Raw genomic sequence first — 6,000 nt, 5'->3', positions numbered from 1 at the left:
TCTGATTCCTTCTTCCTTGTCACAAAGAGTTTTGCTTCCATTCACAGCTGCACAAACAAGCAATGGCTTCTTCAATCAATGGCTTTCAATAATCAAAAGAGGAAAGCGAAAAAGACACAAGTTGATGCTCATTTCATCATAATGTCCTTCAGTATTGCCACTGACCTCAGGTGATCCAACCCACAAACTGTAACACCTGTTGCTGTCACTCCTAGAAGTGTTTAGATAGTTCTATAATGGTTGGATATTGTACTGTGCCAAAATTGTCCTCTTGTTTTCTTGAACCACTTATTCTCCCATGAAAGTGGCTTCTATATTTATTCTTCATTCTCAGAATTCTTTTTAAATGTACAGGTGTAACATACCTCTAAATACCAGTCCTAGAGACACCTGACAAGTCCCTTCCAGAAATAGTTATTGTGTACCAAGCGGAAACTATGTGCAAGTTTAGCACCATTTTTTTAACACAATGAATGGATTTTTCAGAATATGTTGGCATCATGGCCCAATCTTCCTCTTCTTTATTAAATTTGCATACCACCCATCATCCGTAGATTTCAGGCAGTTCACAACATAAAATACCATATAAAAACACAAACCCGCAACCTCCCACCCTCTCCCCCAAACACACTCAAAAAGGGTATAAAATGTTAATCAGCCACAGGCCTGGTTGAAGAAGAGTGTTTTTACCTGGTGCTTAATGGTGTATAATGAATATTGTGAATATGCTGTCATGGGTTGGGATCACAACCCTGTACAACCCATTTTTGAAAAATGGGCTTGTCCTAAATTTTACTGAGTCATGATTGCCAGAATCCCCTATAGTTCATGCCAGTGATGAGTTTATGCCAAAGGAAATGGTCATATGCACTATCCTTTCCTGGAGAGGGCCTCTTGCAGATAGCATCTTATTCCTTAAAATATAGGAATTGGGCCCTTAGTGTAGTGCAGCCCCTTGGACCTCCCTTCCATTACATATAAAATAGGATGTTTCTCTCTTGCCTTTTCAGCACCTTCTAAACACCTTACTTTTCCAGTAAGTCTTTTAAGTGAATATGTATTTGCGTGTCGAGGTCCCCAAGACACCCACCAAAGGAAAACACAATTGACACTTAATTTTTGTTTAAGGTTTTTGGCATAATTTTGGCCACAACTTTATTCAAATACAGCAATGTGAGTGGTTGCTTAGGCATTGGTAGCACTAACTGACCCCGCACGGGGAAGGCTCTGACATTCGCATCCCCCGCGAAGTCAGCAAGGGTAAGTCACCTGGGGAGAGAGACGGGACTGGGAACCATGGCTCACCTTCCCCAGCATGCTCCCAGGGGCTTGCATGGCCCTAGCCCCTTGCCAGGGGGTTTCGGACAAAAGCATGGGGGAGCCCCTGGGTTCCTTTAATGGTAAAACCCTTCAGCAGCAGCAGCAGCATTTTGGAGGGGCAGGCACAGCCGAATCCATACCCCTCCACCGGCAGCAGCATTTTGGGGGGCAGGCATAGCCGAATCCATACCCCCCCAGCAACCAATTCCAGACCAATGAATGACCGCCAACTGAGCACTGAAGCTCACCGCCAAACCACTCACAAATGCAACCCTTCCTTCAAACCCAAAGCAACCACATCCAGCCAGGTGTCGTTCCCAATAGGGGAAAGATGCACCCCATCTGCCCTAAAGAGGGCAACAGCCTTGAAGGAAATAGCAGGGTGCAATATCACAGAACCACTGTTATGTTATTTTATTTTATTTTTTATTTTATTTTATATTTTATTTATTGTATTTTGTTTTGTTTTCCACCGCCTTATTAACATGGCCTGCTCGGTGGTAGTTTGTCTAGGCATTGGTTCTGACTATCTGCACCTGACCTCAGCAGGGCAGCACTGACGACTGGGCCCCACGATATCGTCAGTACAAGCAAACATCGTGGGGGAGCAATGAACCAGGATCAGACTCAAGTGCACCCCAAATGCTCCAGGGACCCTTGCGTGGCCCTACCCCTTGAAAGGGGTCGACAAAAGCATGGCGAATCCTTGGATTCCTTTAAAGGATTACCTTTGTGCATTGGAGGGGACAGGTGCTCCGACCCCCCTCCAGACCACCTTGAACCAATGCCTTAAATTATTTTGAGTCCAGGGAGAGCTGCCATCAACTCATCCAAGTCCTCCTGCATGGGGACACTATTCAGGCCGGAAACGCTTCCAGGCCATCGAATTCTAGGGCAAAGCCCTAGGATCACCTGCTAGGCCAGGCATAAATGTTTCCAGTGAAATAGCAGAGTTGAGGTAGCCCACAGCTTGTCCAGGTACCCCTGCTTGCCCTTTTAGAGGGAAGCACCCCTTCAAGAAACCCAAAGTTCTTTTATCGCAAATGGGCCGAACTACAAAGCAACAGAATAGCCAAAAAGGAGCAGTTTGTTAGTAAATAGTAGGATTTATTGTTTAACAGAAAATAATACCATGTGCCTCCCATTAGGCTTTAGCCACATTTTCATAAGGTTAAAGGGCAAGAGCTAATAGAAACAGCAGCTGGCTTGAAAGGGGGTGTAAATTTAAGGAGTTGCTTTTGGAAAGTGTTTTTAATAAGTTCCTTTTTACTTTGAAAAGGCCTTTGATTCTAAAAATCTATATATGTTATGTATGAAATATATTGGCTTAAATGTAATTATGCAAAGGATTTAGAAAGGAAGAAATGTTAGATTCTTATGTTAGATTCTTATTTCATTGATGGTGTGTGAGAATGTGAACCCAAGATCTGTTTTAGCCATCTGTTTTGGAGTGAATAGGGTAATAAGGGCAAAAGGTGATCTGGTAATTAAGGTGCCTTGTTGAGGCAAATGTAAGATATATGGCTACTTGTTTGACCTTTATGGATAGAAGGAAATATAGCTCTTTGTCTCCCCTAAAAGGTAATAGGAAATGGGTGTATCTTTTATGATTGGTTCTAGCAAACAGCCAATAGGAATTTCAACCAGGCTGATTGGATAGAGGCAGCCAAAGGAGGAGCAAGGGGGCTGTGCTGAGGAAATATAAGTGCTGACCATCAGGGCTGGAGTGGGCAGAGCTTTGGTAACCATATACCACTGTGTCTCTCATTTATTTGTCTGACAAATAAATTATTATTTTAATTTCTCTATTGCTGCGTTGAATATTTCATTCCAGCTAAGCGTTAACCACAAGCAGGGTGCTACAGGACTATAGAGGATTAAAGAGAAGGGGGAAATAAAGAAATGTAACCAGACAATGAGAAGATAACTGCACGGTCCAAGTGCTCCTGGTGATCCGAAGCACGCAGCGAAAGAGGACGTCTGTTGCTGCGTGCCTTGTATTTAACAAATAGGGCTGTCAATCACTAAATGGCAACATGTAATTTTCCCCAGTAACAGCCCGCCCCTGCTTACGAGTTGGCCAAACCATCTGCCCAGAAACAGCAAGGTGTCTTGGAATCCCCAACCGCAACACGTGCTCTCCGTGATGGAGAACACGCTTTCCTAGTCTGCATCTGTATTGAATATTTGTATTGACAATCATACTGGGATGTTTCATGGGAGGTGAGTCATAAATAAAATTAAATATATAAATTTGCCCTGCAACTCATTCCAACTCTTGACCAAGGCATCGGTGGAAGAGAGATATGAAAGACCCATTTTAAAAACATGGAAGTCAAAACATTCCCAGGCATCCATTCCAGCTTCCATGCAGAAACAACTAAACAGCAAACATTCACTAATGGGGACAGTGTTTTTGAATGAGGCAGAATATGAATAGGAGCCTGCTGGATCAGAACAAAGATCCAGATAGGCATCCACCTTTTTTCCAGCAGTGTACAGCCAGATGACTCCAAAAAAGCTTGCGAACAAAGCAAGTCTTGCCAAGATTCACCTGCTGCCATTAACCCTCTTGCAGCTCCATTTGTGAAATCCAGTACCCGATTGCATTATGGCAGCTCTGTCATTCAAAGCAAAGCATAAAACTCTGTGCTGTGTCTAATGAATGCAAAACAACATGTCATTCGATTTTGTTTCTCTCCCACCACCCCCTCCAATTCTAATGACCTGCTTTCCAGGTTTAATTTAAACATTACCTTAATAAAGAATAGTCATTCTTTATTAATTGGATTGCTTTTATTCCCCTCCCCCATATTCCTACTCAATTCTCTTCAACCTTTCAACAACCAGGGTTGTTTTTTGTTTTGCTTTTTTAACTGTTAATGGCCTACAGATCCACTGCAGCCTTCCTGTAATGGAGGCAAACTTGTGCCAGCTCTCTGCATAACCTCAGTAATGCTCATTCACTCAGAACTCCTCCATCTGGTTCTTCATCCATCCACAGAACCAGCTGCTCTGAACAAACACATTTTCCACCTTGCCTGATGTGTCAAATATTTGTGATATATTGCTTCTATAATTAACCATTTTGAGCCTGAAGAGAAGAAAAAAGAGAGTCATCCATCTATCTGTAAATATAAACAATTGTTTTTCTACCTAGTCAGGTACAACATTTTGAAACTTCATTAGATGAAAAGGTACTTTTTTCATTTAGGATGATCTTGTAAAAAGAAAGACCACAGAAATTAAGAGGTAAGGAAAAGGTTGGCATATGGTTTACATTCTCCCCTCCTTCCACCCCACTTACAAAGTCTATTCACACAATCATAGTTGCATTTTTTCCTGAGTCACCAAATGATGGAAGTCAAAGGATACCTAGACAACTAAAGCTAAAAGACTGTAACAATATAAAGCTGGGAATGCACAATTGCACTTGAGAGAATCTGTAACACCCTCTTCATCTTAGCTGAACCAGTGTTGATTATGGATCCCATCAGTCATTGGCCCATTTCAGTTAGAATCATAGTTGGTAGGGACCTGAGAGGTCATCTAATCCTTCATGATCCGGGGAAACCACTACTCTAGCATCCCTGCTAGGTGATCATCCAGTCTTTGTTGGGGAAAGACCATAGCTTGGTGGTAGAGCATCTGTCTTGCATGCAGAAGGTCCAAGGTTCAATCCCTGGTGTCTCAGGGTAGGGCTGGAGAATGTCACTGTCTGAAATCCTGGAGAACTGCTGCTGGTCAACACAGAAAATACTGTGCTAGATGAATCAAGTATAAGGCAGCTCCCTATGTTCCTGTTAAAAATATCTAAGGAGAATCCACCAGCTTCCAGAGCGGTCTGGAAGAAAAAAATGTTGTTTTTACTTATTTCCACTGTTGAAAAGTTTTTCCCATCAGGAACTTTATTAAGTTTCATTTGGTACCTAATCTTGATTATTACATCCATCAGGGGAAACTGATTTTCTGAATCAAGACACACACACATTACACTGACTAACAAAAAAAGAGATTAATTTCTCATAGCAAAATATTTCATCTTCTGTCTGCTTCAGCTACTCTGATGTGAATGAAAGCAGTAGCCAAGGTTATCATTATAGAATACCGAGGATGTAATATTCAGAAATGTCACAGCTGCGGTAACTGGGTGATGTTAGGTGTTAACCTTAGGTCAAAGTCATGTGGTATCAGAGTTTCCAATCTATAGATCCAGAAGCTTTCTCTTCTTTTTAATGGCCTTGGAGCAGATGGCATCTCTATTGCAACAAGTGATACCTCAGAGAGGGTGTAATTCTCTGAATTATAGGTAGACAAACCATAACCTAGGGTATAGGTGGAGGACTAGATCTGGCCATAGCCGTCAAACATTTCCCTTTTTTAAGGGAAATTTCCTTATTCCGAATAGGATTCCTTGCAAGAAAAGGGAAAAGTTGACAGCTATGAATCTGGCCAGAGGATCAGATCCTTATCCCCACACCATGCAATACCAGGTAGATGAGGCTGCACACCACTCAACCATCCAATATCAAAACAATGTTGGGTGACCTATTTTTGCAAAAGCCCTGTGCATGGAAGCTGAAATGTTCAGCTGATTGCCAAGGCTTGCAAAGCTCTGTGCTCTGCATTTTGTAAGCCCCAAACACATTGCACAGAGTTGGGCATGGATGCCCCGATGAT

Source organism: Podarcis melisellensis, assembly GCF_964234715.1.
Source record: "Podarcis melisellensis genome assembly, chromosome: Z".
Lineage (NCBI taxonomy): Eukaryota > Metazoa > Chordata > Lepidosauria > Squamata > Lacertidae > Podarcis > Podarcis melisellensis.
The sequence above is the reverse complement of the archived record's forward strand: the minus strand, read 5'-3'. Positions refer to the sequence as shown.